Source organism: Zalophus californianus, chromosome 14 (assembly GCF_009762305.2).
Source record: "Zalophus californianus isolate mZalCal1 chromosome 14, mZalCal1.pri.v2, whole genome shotgun sequence".
NCBI lineage: Eukaryota > Metazoa > Chordata > Mammalia > Carnivora > Otariidae > Zalophus > Zalophus californianus.
The window spans coordinates 37,383,436-37,398,234 of record NC_045608.1 but is presented as its reverse complement, the minus strand read 5'-3'; the positions used below and the strand labels follow the sequence as shown (position 1 = coordinate 37,398,234).

The 14,799-nt window shown below is 36.6% G+C and overlaps 1 protein-coding gene across 5 annotated transcripts in view; it reads left to right on the top strand.

Moving 5' to 3' along the window:
- The window catches only part of ARHGAP28 (Rho GTPase activating protein 28), a 212,031-nt gene that overhangs the window by 20,371 nt on the left and 176,861 nt on the right, over positions 1 to 14,799 (top strand). The window contains exon 1 of one of the 5 annotated variants that reach the window (XM_027577188.2): positions 11,843 to 11,888. The exons of the other annotated variants lie outside the window; for them this stretch is intronic. The gene's annotated coding sequence lies outside the window, so the exon portion shown is untranslated. Of the gene's footprint in view, positions 1 to 11,842; positions 11,889 to 14,799 lie in introns of those variants that run through there. 5 annotated transcript variants of the gene reach the window in all.

Genomic DNA, 14,799 nt, shown 5'->3' with positions numbered 1-14,799 from the left:
ACACCAGTCTCTAGTCTTGAGTGCCAAGAGAGTCAGAAATGTTTATTTATGCAAATTAAGCATTTCTGAGATTAGGGATAAAGCTTTTAGTGCCTCTTTAGCCAATATAATTATAACAACATGAAGCAAAAATGTTTGCGCTATAAGTCAATCAAAGCAAACAACTGATCTGATCTATTTGCACATTATCTATTCAGTAGGCCGCATTACACTGCAAATAGAGATTGAAGAAAGGTTAGCTGAAGTCTGAGTAGTAAATTAGTAGTGAGTCTTTCTAGGAAAGTTAGAGATAGCCACCCTTTCCTACAAACATTCCTTGGTAGCATTATCTGACAGATTTCTGGACTGGACAGATATTCCTCCTTACTCAGAGTTTTATATGCAGCCTTGATTCTATACATCTTGTTCATCAAGTCATTTATAGGACATTTGAGGTGCCAAGGATCCTTAGGAAACATCTAACCTTACTTTTCCAGTGAGGAAACTTAAGATGTAAGTAACACAAGCCTCTAATATTCTAATATTTCTATACCGTTATTTTATGGGAAGGATTCATTACATTGTCTCATATTGTCCTCTTATCATTCCTTCCCACATACCATGTCTCATCATAACATAACCTTCCTCTATCCACAGACTATCAAATGTTGTGTGTGAAACCAAACGTGGGTTTTTGTGGGAATGCTTGGCATCCATAGATTTAGGAGTGCACTCCTTCTCAGATGTTGGGGTAGAAGGCATATTTAGAGTAGTGGGATCAGCCTGCCCTTTGAAAAGGAGTATTTTAATGCTGGAAGATGTAATTATTTTGTACTGACAGGTTATTCTTAAGTAGCAGTTGAAGTGTACATAGCTTCGAAGATATATCCTCTGTGTACGTTTAAAGGTCAACAGTGACCTCAGGGAGGAAAAAGTGGTATCTTCAAAATGTCATTTTTATTTTTTTAAATAATTCTTGTTTTCCAGCTTTATTGAGACATAATTGACATATAGCATTGTATATATGATTTGACTTACCTATATTGTGAAATAATTGTCACAAGTTTAGTTAACATCCATCATCTCATATAGATAAAAAAGAAAATGAAAAACAGTGTTTTTTCAAGAATGCCTTTTCTGATAAACTTCAGCCCAGTTCTCTTTTCTGGGTTCCTTCTTCTGTCTACTGGACTTTTCTGTTTGGAGAAGGCGACTTAAACTCATCATGCCCTTAAAAGTGCCCTGCCCTCTCTCATATCTGAGTCTGTATACACAATAATAAATGCTAACATTTATTTAGTACTTCCTTTAAAGCTGGCACAGGTCCAGGTGCTTTTATGTGTATTAAAGCCACAAGGATTTTACTCCTAGGATGTAGGTACTATTTTGCTTCTCATTTTACTGATTGGGAAATGAAACAGAGGGTAAGTAATTTGCCCAAGCCAAGTGTAGTGGCCTCACTCCAAAATCTCTGCTGCTGCTTCTTTTTTTGAAAACTGTGGTAAAATATACATAACAGAGCCTGTGCTTCTTAACCACAACATTCTGTCCCCTTTTTACACATCCTGCTTCCCTTGCCTGAAGAAACTCCTCCCCATTCTTCTTTACTCGGTTAAGACTTATCATCCTTGGTCATTGGGTCACAGGTTACATCCTCTAGAAAGCCTGCCCTACTACCTTTAACTTTTCTCTTCCATCTGAGGCCATTTTATCTCCTTTGTGCTCCCTAGAACCCAGGCCAACTGCAGCCCTTGATTTATTATTCCTGAAGTAATTACGATGTTGCTCTGTAGGTGTTCCCTGCCCCCACACTGGACTGCAATCTCCCTAAGAGCTGGAGTCATTATCCTTATGATCTCAGTACTCAGCAACATGTCTTATAAATGTTTATGGAATGGTGGGAAGGGGACGGTGTATGAATTTTCTTCTCCAAAATTGGAAAACGAAATAATTGACTCTGGTTAGAATTGATCACAGAAGACAGTTTCTTATAAAATAAGAACTAGAAAATGAAACCCTGAAGAATCACAGGGAAATGATAAGGTCAGGTTCCATATGGTTAGTTGCTTATGTTTTCACTTTGTCAGATTTTATCTCGTTAAAAAAAAAAGCACAAAAAGCAAAAACACAACAGTCCCAGGCTGTGAATTGTGAATGAGAAAGGAAATGCTTTTGTTTTTCACACTGTAAAACTAAAATTTCCATGACCTCATTGTGAGGCAGTGCCTCTTCTTGGAGATAATATGTCTCCTGTTAAAATACGGCATCTAATTTAGGGCTCAGTAGCTTGGGATGATTTCAGAGGATATCATAGATACACACATACTCTACGGGGGTGTCTGGAGCATCCACTGGTTCTATGTGGGGGTGGTCCACCCTACATGGCACTGCCAGATCTAAAAAGAGCAGCAGCATTATAGATTGATTACAGAATACTAGAGTGCTGTCTCTCTGTAATTGTGTAAATCATACTTTTTGCTGTTTAATTTTCTTTCCTGATTTTAGTTTGATTTTTCTGTCCTTAAAATTCTCTGGGGTTATGAAGTTAATTGTCAATGGCTAAGACAAGAAGCCAGTTTTCCTATTATAAGAAATAGCAAAGTCCCTTCCATTTTAAAAACGTGTCTCCAAAACTTAAAAAAAATTCCAGGCATCTGGCAAATCCAACTTCATAAAATAGTATTTAATTAAAAAGGAAGGAGGGCTACATTTTTAGAACAGACCAATTTGATTATATTTTAGTTATTAGATAGATTAATTTTCAGGATGGTCATTCTTTATTGTAAGCATTTAATTGACATTAAATCATATTAAAAATTTAATTTTAGCTCCCTTTACAAATTGGCTAATGCCCATTCACCCTTGGTAGACTAAGATTTCTACTCAGCCATGCTTTTTATTAATCCTCATTACTACTCTTGGAGGGAAAACATGAGCGGGGCCAAATGGAATTCTTTCCCCTACTGAGCTCAACAACCACTGTTTCTGGAACTGTTTCAAAAGATTATGAGTGTTATCCTAAATTATTGGGTCATCAGACCCAAATTCAAACCAAGGAACAGGACAGACCTTCCTAGCTATTCTGATTGTATCACTGGCATCACACGTCAGTAAAGGACTGGTGCTTAACTTTCAGATTTCCTTCTGAGCTTTGTCTTGATCCTCTTTCTCTAGCTTGCACTTTCACAGTCTTTTTTGTCTACATCCGAGACCATTTGTGTCTTCTGTTAACACAGATCTCATGCAGTGTAACAAAAGTTCTAGGCTCGGCAAAACCCATTGCTAAATCCACTTCAGCTGCTGCACAAAGAGGACCATGTCTAAGCAGAAAGGACTGCTGTGAAATGGGCTCTGGGAGCTTCTCATCGGGTGTGAGGTCAGTACTTATCCTGAGATTGCTGTGTGGTGACCTGCAGGCTTTGCCTCCTATCAGCTGAAGAGCACAGGCAGGTAACAGTGAGGTCGCTTGTTCCTCTCAACACTATTTTATCATCTCTGGTTGCAGTTCAGGGATCCAGAAGTTAGGCTCCTAAGAAATGTAGTCAATAATGTTGCACTAAGTTATAGGTTTATTTTTTTCCTCTTTATGTGCTCTTAATTGTTTTTCTCTTCAACCCACTGACTGATGACTTTTTTTTCTGTTGCTGCTATAAACACTATGCATGAGAGTAAAGATGAGGTAAAAATAGAACCTCAGACCTTTCCTAATAAATCAGTAGCTTTTGTGTCTTACAGAAGTGTCAAGTGATTCTGAGTCTAGGCTATAATTTGAGAAGGAACAGCGAAATAAGGAACTTGTACTGTCTGTGTGCCCAGTGGGTGATAATACCAGTGAGCTTATTTTGTACTTTTTTTTTTCTTTTTGAAGGAATGAGTCTTTGAAAGGGACTGTTAAATATTTCTGCTTATTTTCAGTACAATATTAAAATTGTAAAAGCTAAAGATAAAAAAATTAATTTGACATGAGAATGACTACTCTTGTCTAATTAAAAATAAATTCAAAGTAGCCTTTTAAAAATTTTTTAGGAATTCCTGTGCTATTTAATGCAAAGTGACAGTAAGAACAAGTATGTGTTTTCAGTGAGACAAAATTGAGATCAAACATATATATATTTTTCTCTGTCCCCTACCTGTATATGTGGTTCATGGGGATAACGTAATCTTATGATTTACTTATATAGTAAAATTTCAGCTTATTCTACAATTGCAGACCACAGTTGGAAGAACATAATATGTAAAACCTCACATAGTAAGAGGTTTGATTTGAAATTGACTTTTAAAAATGATTCTTAATAAAATAGGTATTTTAAAATTAAATGAAAAGGTAGTATTTGGAGGAATGGTATTGAACGAGTTGAGACATTTTATTTTTGTTGCTGTTTTTGTGTTCTGATGGTCTTCTCAGAGTGTGGCTACTGCATCTTTCTCACTCTGTGGTCGAGTTTCATCTTGAAACCTTTTACTCAAGCATACTGATTTTTGTCTTAATAGATACTGTTGTTCATAAAAGACAAAGAGGTTGCTGAAATTCTTATGGCAGTCTAATTGTGCAAGGATGACACAAAGAACCATGCTCACTTTTCATGATTAAGATTTGGTCAGATGTGGTCTAAATTTGCTAACTTGTGCTTCTCTTAAGTATCACATCAATGGCTCTAAAACATATGACACAATTGATCCTCTGTTTGCAATGATTTCATCTTTGTTCTTGGGGTCTACTTATCTCAAATGGGACCATTTTCATGAAGGAACAAGGTAACAGATAATTGGGAAGAAATGACTGTTTAAAACATTATTATAGAATGAAATATATAATTTATCTTTGGCCATGTGACTCTGAAACTGTAATTACTTTTCTTATATCTTTATGAACTCCACTTCTTTCTATTAAATGTGATCTTCAGACCTTATTGCCATTTCTTCCAAAAAGGTACCACAGATCCAAACAGCTTTTATAGAGGACTCTTTAATGATATGTCATTATCACAGGGAGAGGAAACCTATATTTGGATAACTGAGACCATTTAGTGAAGCTAAATCATGGTAGAAGTTACATTCTAGGGAAATTAAAGATGAATATAGTTCTGTGTTGGGTATCACAGTCAGGGTAAGCTTAAATACCAAGATCTCAAGAATCTATGCTGGCCAAGAGAGAACATTGTCAGAACTTTCAAATCACTAAGCTGGATACAGTGGTTAGTTGTTTCCCTCATACTAATTCACACTGGCATGGAGTAACTTTCCAGAACCAGTGATGGCTTGTACCCTCCACCCTCTGTAACTATGTGGACTGAGATAAAAGTAAAGTAATGGAATCCAGTGCTTCAGAGCAAGGGCCGGAATTTCCACTCTTCCTTCTGCAGGTCAGTTTCGTAAGGATCTTCATAAGCAATAGTGTAAATGAAACCTGGAGGCCAGGAAACTATTTGCCAGCTGAGTTTCCAAAGAAGACTATACCTCTGAGTGGATAGATGAACCTGATCCCAGGGGAAGGAGGTCAGGGAGTTTGTGTAAGGGGACAAAAAGTAGGTAATTTTTCAGAAAATTAGTAAAGCAATATGGAGAAAGTGTAGGCCTACTAAGGCAACTGCTGAGTCAGAGGCATTATAAGAAGCATAAGGTGAGAGTGAGATTGAATAATGGCTTGTTTCCAAAAAGTGACAGTGGAATCCTTAAAGTTAGAAATGTCATTAGGGGGTTATTATAGACTAGAAAGTATTAGAAGAGAGGCAGTGATTTGACAGAAAGATTAGAGGGAAATGAACTGTTTGAAGGAAGAGGCAGAGAAATGGAAAGAGATACCATTGGGCTCACAATGGTAAAAACAACGGATTTTAGGATAAGAAAATGAAAGAATCAGAGTTATTAAAGCCTAATGCAGCACTTAATCAGCTTTTGTGCAGATATTGAATCTAAGAAGAATAAAAGACCATTTATTTCATTAATGAATTAATTAATTATTTTTAAAAAGTAGGCTCCACACTCAGCGTGGAACTCAATGCAGGGCTTGAACTCAAAACCCTGAGATCAAGACCTGAGCTGAGATCAAGAGTCAGACGCCCAACTGACTGAGCCACCCAGGCACCCCTAAAAGATCATTAAAATTCATGGTCCAGAGTGTGCCTGGGTGGCTCAGTCGGTTAAGCATCTGCCTTTGGCTCGGGTCATGATCCCGAGGTCCTGAGATGAAGCTCTGCATCAGGCTCCCTGCTCAGTGGGGAGTCTTTGCTTCTTCCTCTCCTTTTGCCCCTCCCCCTACCTGTGCTCTCTTGCTCACTCTCTCACTCTCTCGCTCTCTCTCAAATAAATAAAACTTTGAAAATTCATACAGGGGATGTACCAGATCCTGTAAAATGTTATGAAAAGGTTAATAGAACTTTCCCTTTTATGAGCATATATGGTATAAACTAGCATTTACAGAGATAACTTCATGTAGCTTTAGGTTCATAGAAAGTTCTTTATTATTTATATGCTCAGATGGGGAAAGAAGGTGTTTGTTTTATATTAGTTTTGCCTTTTAGAAGTTAATCAGTAGTCCTAGTGAATTTTATAGGTAGGAATAAGTAAGATTCTTGCTGAAGAGAAAGCTTGGGGATGGGACCATGCAACAAGAAAAATATGTACATGAAAATAGAATAAATGTTGGACAGCCATTGGTTGTTGTTGGCATAGACTGTTGGCTTTTGAAGTTGCTGTAAAGAATGGCATGAAAAATAATACAATAAACACTTGTGCCATTTACATTGGTTGTGCATGAATAAGATTATTAATTTTACTGTCCAAATGGGACACTTTTGAAAGCAAAAGGAGATGCTATACAATCAAGCCTGGCCAACAGGTTTAAACTGGGATTTTTCTGAGCAAAGCAGTACATATGGTCACCCTAAGCCTGAGTCCAAACAGTATAAAATGTATCGGGTGCCTGGGTGGCTCAGTCGTTAAGTGTCTGCCTTCGGCTCAGGTCACGATCCCAGGGTTCTGGGATCGAGTCCCGCATCGGGCTCCCTGCTCGGCGGGGAGCCTGCTTCTCCCTCTCCCACTCCCCCTGCTTGTGTCCCCTCTCTCACTGTGTCTCTCTCTCAAATAAATAAAATCTTAAAAAAATGAAATGTATCCCATGTTTTCCCTGGACAGCATTTGAGCAATTTCTTTGTATTATCAATATACACCAAAAATATCAGTTAAATTTGTATGTCTCAACTGTTGTGGTTCATATATTGGTCACAAAAGAATTGGGGCATTTTGGCCATAAGTCACAGCTAATTTCATTTTCAGCCTCACCAATATTGAAATAATCAACTCTTTTAGGTTTGAAAGAAGCAAATCAGTGGTGAAGGGCAGGAGCCAGGCTGCCTGGATTAGAATCCTCGCTCTTCTACTGACTGTGGGACCTTGGGCAAGTTATCTCTCTAGCCTTGAAGTGGCTTAGTTTCCTCACTGAGGATAATTACAGCGTCTATTTCATGGACTTAGTGTGAGAATTAAAAGTACCAATATAAGTCAAGACCTGAGAACGTCAACTGCCACATAATATCTGTGAAAGAATTAACAACTTCTCCTCCTTCCCCCTTCATGAAGCACCATTCATGTTTTGCAGTCCTTTGGATCATTTCCTGCCGTCCTTCCCTTTCCCTTCTTCCTGCTCCACCTTAAAAAAAAAAAAGATTCAAAAAGCGTTCATTTGCAAGTGAAGAATTGAAATCAGTCTTATACAACCATACTTAAAATACATTAGTAACATTACAGTGTATTTTTTCCCTTCTAGGCTACCCTCTTAGAAAAATCAAATGTAATAAATCGAAAGAAAACACCATTTTTTACTATTTATTCAGGATTCATAGTGATCTGACCAAGCATACATTTGTGGCTAACACAGAAATATCCCACTGAACCAGACACCAGACTTCTAAGAAATTCAACTTTCTCAAATCAAAAGAAGAGGCATCTGAGCAACCATTACGATTGTCTAGATAATTGGATGAAAATGTTCTAAAATTGGATTGTAGTTATGGTTGTACAATTTTTAAAATTTACTAAAAACATTGAGTTGTACATTCAAAATGGGTGAATTTTATGATGTACAAATTATACTGTGATAAAGTTAACAATTATAAATGAATGTAAATATATGTATAAATATATATTTATGTATATATATATATATATATATTTGTAATACCTTCTGGGGACACAGGCCCAATGCTTGCATTCCATATAATGACATCACAGCCACAGGGTCATTATCTTATCCTCCTCTTATTTGAGACATTTTGGCCTTGACTGTGTGACACTGAAGTTTACTTGGGGCTGTTGAAATTATTCCTTTTGTTTAAAGAGATGTTACTGAAAAGAGCTTTTCACCCATTTTTTGTTCTCTTTGGTTTATTTTCTAGCACAGTGGAAACATCCCATTGTAACTTTAACTTTTATTTCTTCTTTTTCCTTTTTTTAACTGAAAAATAATTGACAAAAAATATGGATTACTTTCAGGTGTACAACCTAGTGATTCGATATTTATATACATAAGAAGTGTTCACCATGATAAGTCTAGTTACCATCTGTCACCATACAAAGTTGTTACAGTATTATTGACTATATTCCTGACGCTGTATATTATATTCCTGTGTCTTATTTATTTTATAACTAGAAGATTATACCTCTTAATCCCCTTCACCTCTTTCATCCATCCCCCCGTCCCCTCTGGCCAACCACTAGATTATTCTATTTGCGAGTCTGTTTCTGTTTTGGTTTTTTTGTTTGTTTGTTTCATTTTTTAGATTCCACATATAAGTGAAATCATATGGTCTTTGTTTTCCTCTGATTTATTTCATTTAGCATCGTATTCTCCAGGTCCATCATGTTGTCACAAATGTGTTAAAAACCTAAGATGAGTAGTGAAAATAACTCTTACAGAAATACCTAGCATCAAAATACCCTTTCTGACACTTTACAGAGAATATGGCCTGTTTAATAGTTATCAGAAATGGAAAATAGCAGTATTTTTTGGAAGCTTGAAACTGATTAGGGGAATGAGCTGTTCTGTAACATGGTAAAGTTTGGGAAACAGGAGGAAGCCCTGTTATGTATTCTGTGGAGACATATGGGGAAGATGGGGAGCAGAGCAGGATTGAAAGAGGAGGAAACACCTAAAGGAGTAATGGAGTAATGGAGTAATGGAGTAATGGAATAAATGGAGTAAAACCTAAAGAAGTAAAATGTCTCTAGAGAGATGGTTCAGATGCAGACATAATGAGAGCAGAAGCTTGGCCAGCATTGCATATTGGGAAGAGTGTATTTGAATTAGGAATTACAGGGACATATTGATGATTAATACAAAGCTTGGATTTACAGCTTTCAAAGAAAATTCATAAAGATTTAGTAAAGGAACATTTAAGTAGTGGTTGATGTTCTACCTATTTATCCCATTGAAATTAAAAATTAAGCAATGACAAGAGTAAATAATTTTCCCAATTTTGTGATCTCTCTCTTTTGCATTATGTTCTTCTTTCTATCATTACAAAGTTAACGGGACCTGTGACTTCAGAGACACAGGGACAGACTGAATTGCCAGTGCTTTTTAGCAATTTTAGTAAATTTTTAAAAAACTGGTGTTAAGGGTCTTTCCAGAGATCAGTAGAAAAAGGCATTGAACACAGTTGTTCATCCCACACAAACAGGACTAAGATATCAAGCTCTTAACACTGCACTGCTCCAGAAGAAAATTGATGAGCCCTGCCCCTTGGATTACTTTTCATATCAAGAGGCTTTGAGGGCGTTTTTCTCAGACTCAGCCTCAGTAGTTCAATGCCTGAGCTAGAAATTTTTGACTTTGAGGGCCCTTTTCCAAAGTGCTGTTGAGTCCTTTCTTTGTGCTGTGTTAAACAGCTGTTTCCCAAGTTTTGGAGAGGAGGAGTTGGGAAATAAGCTGAAACTTGAGGAACTCTTCTTTTTACATATGTCACTGCGTCGTAGGTTTGCTAGGAATATTGTTTAAAAGATTCAAAGTAAGAAATTCCTGGACAAACATACTGTAATTGTATCAGATGAGAAATGAGAATGAAGGGGCACTTAAAATCCATATATCTTAAGTATGATTGCTCTGTTCTCCTTTGGTATAGGGCATAGAGTTGGCTCTAGAGTCTGTTGCTTGCTTGCTTTTTAATATTATGCCAGAAAGCAGGAAGGGAAAGAAGGGGAAATATAAATTATCTAGTTTTTCTCCTAGTCGGTTGGTCTAGTTAAAGATTTATAGGAGAGGGGCGCCTGGGTGGCTCAGTGGGTGGGGCGTCTGCCTTTGGCTCGGGCCGTGATCCCATGGTCCTAGGATCGAGCCCCACATTGGGCTCCCTGCTCAGCAGGGAGCTTGCTTCTTCCCCTCCCTCTGCCTGCGGCTCCCCCTGCTTGTACTCTATCTCTGCCAAACCTCTCTCTCTCTGTCAAATAAATAAATAAAATATAAAAAAAAAAGATTTATAGGAGAACAGACCTGAAAATGAAATTTTATGGTATTTGTGATTTTTTTTCTTTTGGTATCTGTCCTGTTATTATCTTAGATAAATAAGAGTTGTGGTTTTTAATCAAAGAAGATCAAAGGCAAAATAGGAAATAAAGATTTATTTGTAAGAGTCAGGTAAGGGCATAAGACTGCTTTAGATTTGTTCTAAAATAATATGGAAATTGTTTCTTTATTAAATGGGTTTTTTTTTTAAGCATACTCATTTCACATGTGGCACCGTATAATGTAAGTTTGAGTAAAATGTTGGTTAAAAATCAATTAAAATGTAATACTTAGCAAGCATGGAGTGGGCTTTTTCTTTTCAGTACTTAATTCTCTTTTCGTCTAATCTTTATTTCACCAGTGATGCCTTATATATAGTTTTAAAAGAGGTATTCAGATATCTTGGCAGATGTGGATTTAGTTCTTACTTTAATCCTTTTAGATGCAATTACTTAAGTTTCAGAAATTTTTATAAAGACTTGGTTGGCAAGTTTGGAAAAAATTAGATTTTTCAAAAAGAAATGCTTAGAAATGAATAAGGAAATTCTAGTTCTCATTTAGAACATCCTGTTAGTGATCAATAAAAGCCCCACTTCGGGTAGTCTTTATCATTTTATACCTTTTCTGTACTATGTATAAAGTTGGAATGACTGTCTTCATTTCGGAAATGTAAATATATTTATATATAAGTATATAAATAAATGTAAATATATTTATATATAAAATATTAAAAAATATGAGTATGTGTATATTTAGAGCTTGAGCTCTGCAACAAATTTAAGAATTCTAAATAAGCTGAGATGTTTATGGAGCATCAGTCTTAAATGAGTGAGGGAACTGAAATCTGTAACTCATCTATGACAGGAAATAAATATTGAAATTACAAGAGCAAAAATGAAAAGTAAAAAATAGCTAACATTTGAACATGTTCACAGATTCTTAGTTATCTGACCTTAAAAAAATTAAAGATAATATAGAGAGACTAGGCTTTCACATTCAAGTGCAGAGTTCCTCTGCTAAATTATAATCTGACTTTAAATTTCATACAGAAGTTGCTGCTACCCACTGATTTTAAAGGCAAAATGTCCTGCAGTCAAAATTTTGGTCACAAGTGGTTGATTCTTTCTTCAAAGGAGATTAATTAAGATTGTAATCAGAGCCTTGTTTGGTTCAACAAGAAGGCTGTGCTAATTGTTGGCTCTTTTCTAGGAGGGAAACATCAAAATACAATCAGGAATGTTAGGGGTTTAATAGGAACTTGGGATCAGAAGATTTGCAGGAGGAGTTCACAAAAAATATTCACTATGCTAAAACATGATGTGAATATTCTCTGAAATGGAATCATATCGTAACTATGCATGCCCATGTAAGTTTGATCAAAGAAAATGCTTTGGAGAACTACAATGTATAGGTAAGTTTTTCCCCCTTTACAAATGTTGAACAACTTTAAATGTTGGATAGCAGTAAATTTGCAAATGTGATTGTTTTCATCTTCCAAGTAAAATTTTTAAGTTTTTTATACTGTGATTGAAAGCAAAAATAGTAAAATATGTAAGAGAACTATCAGAGGAAGATCTTATCCTAAAAATAGTGTAATCTCCACCCCACCAAGAAATTCTTAGGTCCAGGTCAGAAACAAACTCAGAATTCAGCAAGCACTGTATAATGAACATACAGTAAAATACTGAAAGTTAAATGTACAACTTCTATGGAATTGTTTTAGAAAAGAATTTTAAAAACGAGTAAAACAGTTTATATTTTACTGACATTTCTATTGTTTTAAAAAAACACTTCAAAACACTTCGTTACTGTGCGTTCCTTAGCAATGTGAAAGATTCCTAATTAGAAAAAGGAATTACTTTGATAAAATAATAATTACAGTTAATTTCAAATTTATTATTGTCCAAACCTTACCTCCATTTACTTTAAGGTACTGCAGTAGAACTTTCCCTTTAAAACTGCTCTCCCCATTGCTATTTGCTTTACGTTCTAATCTTTAATTTGTATGAAGGGATTTGTTACGGTGAGTCTGGGTCAGCGACTGAATGCCTTCAAAAGGATACAACACCGAAATGGGCCTTGTTCTTCCTTGGATTCATTTCACATTACTGATTTTACCTGGCAATCCAAATGCACAGCTACTATACATCCATTTCAGGGATCTAGAATATAGGAAAATGAGTTCATGAGATTATGTTTCTGTCTACAACAATCTTTATTTTTCTCAAGTTAGATTGCAGACTTTATTATTTTTTTTGCTTTAAATTTTTAAAAAATTAACATATAATGTATTATTCTTTTCAGTGGTAGAAGTCATCAGGTCTTATATGGTCTTATATGATACCCAGTGCTCATTACAGTTTGTGCCCTCCTTAATGTCCAGCACACAGTTACCCCATTCCTCCAGCAACCCTTAGTTTGTTTCCTTTGATTAAGAATCTCTTATGGTTTGTCTCCCTCTCCGATTTCATCTTCCTTTGTTTTTTTCCTCTCTTCCCCTATGATCTGCTGTTTTGTTTCTTAAATTCCACATACGACTGAGATCATATAATTGTCTTTCTCTGATTGACTTATTTCACTTAGCATAATACCCTTTGGTTCCATCCACATTGTTGCAGAAGGCAAGATTTCTTTTTTTTTTTGATGGCTGAGTAGTATTCCATTGTGTATATATACTACATCTTTATCTATTTATCTGTCGATGGACATCAAGGCTCTTTCCATAGTTTGGCTATTGTGGACATTGCTGCTATAAACACTGGGGTGCAGGTTCCCCTTTGGATCACTACATTTGTATCTTTGGGGTAAATACCCAGTAGGGCAATTGCTGGATGGTAGGGTACCTCTATTTTCAACTTTTTGAGAAACCTCCATATTGTTTTCCAGAGTGGTTGGTAAGGCACCTCTATATTCAGCTTTTTGAGAAACCTCCATACTGTTTTCCAGAGTGGCATTCCCACCAGCAGTGTAAGAGGGTTCCCCTGTCTCCGAATCCTCACCAATATTTGTTGTTTCCTGACTTGTTAATTTTAACCATTCTAACTGGTGTGAGATAGTATCTCATTGTGGTTTTGATTTATATTTCCCTGCTGCTGAGTGGTGTGGAGCATTTTTTCATGTGTCTGTTGGCCATTTGGATGCCTTTGGAGAAATATCTGTTCATATCTTCTGTCCACTTCTTGACTGGATTATTTGTTTTTTTGGGGTGTTGAGTTTGATAAGTTCTTTATACATTTTGGTTACTAGCCCATTATCTGCTAAGGCATTTGCAAATATCTTTTCCCATTCTGTGGGCTGTTTTGGTTTTGTTGACTGTTTCCTTTGCTGTGTAAAACCTTTTATCTTTTTTTTTAATTCTTTATTGTTATGTTAATCACCATACATTACATTATTAGTTTTGGATGTAGTGTTCCATGATTCATTGTTTGTGCATAACACCCAGTGCTCCACACAGAACGTGCCCTCTTTAATGCCCATCACCAGGCTAACCCATTCCCCCCACCCCCCTCCCCTCTAGAACCCTCAGTTTGTTTTTCAGAGTCCATCGTCTCTCATGGTTGATTTCCCCCTCTGATTCCCCCCCTTCATTCTTCCCCTCCTGCTATCGTGTTCTTCTTTTTTTTTTTTCTTAACATATATTGCATTATTTGTTTCAGAAGTACAGATCTATGATTCATCAGTCTTGTACAATTCACAGCGCTCACCATAGCACATACCCTCCCAATGTCTATCACCCAGCCACCCCATCCTTCCCACCCCCCAGCACTCCAGCAACCCTGTTTGTTTCCTGAGATTAAGAAATCCTCATATCAGTGAGGTCATATGATACACGTCTTTCTCAGATTGACTTATTTCACTCAGGATAACACCCTCCAGTTCCATCCACGTCATTGCAAATGGCAAGATCTCATTCCTTTTGATGGCTGCATAATATTCCATTGTGTGTATATATACACCACATCTTCTTTATCCATTCATCTGTTGATGGACATCTTGACTCTTTCCACAGTTTGGCTATTGTGGACATTGCTGCTATAAACATTGGGGTGCACGTACCCCTTCGAATCCCTATATTTGTCTCTTCGGGGTAAATACCCAGTAGTGCAATTGCTGGATCATATGGTAGCTCTATTTTCAACTGTTTGAGGAACCTCCATACTGTTTTCCAGAGGGGTTGCACCAACTTGCATTTCCACCAACAGTGTAGGAGGGTTCCCCTTTCTCCGCATCCCCGCCAACATCTGTCGTTTCCTGACTTGTTAATTTTAGCCATTCTGACGGGTGTGAGGTGGTATCTCATTGAGGTTTTGATTTGGATTTCC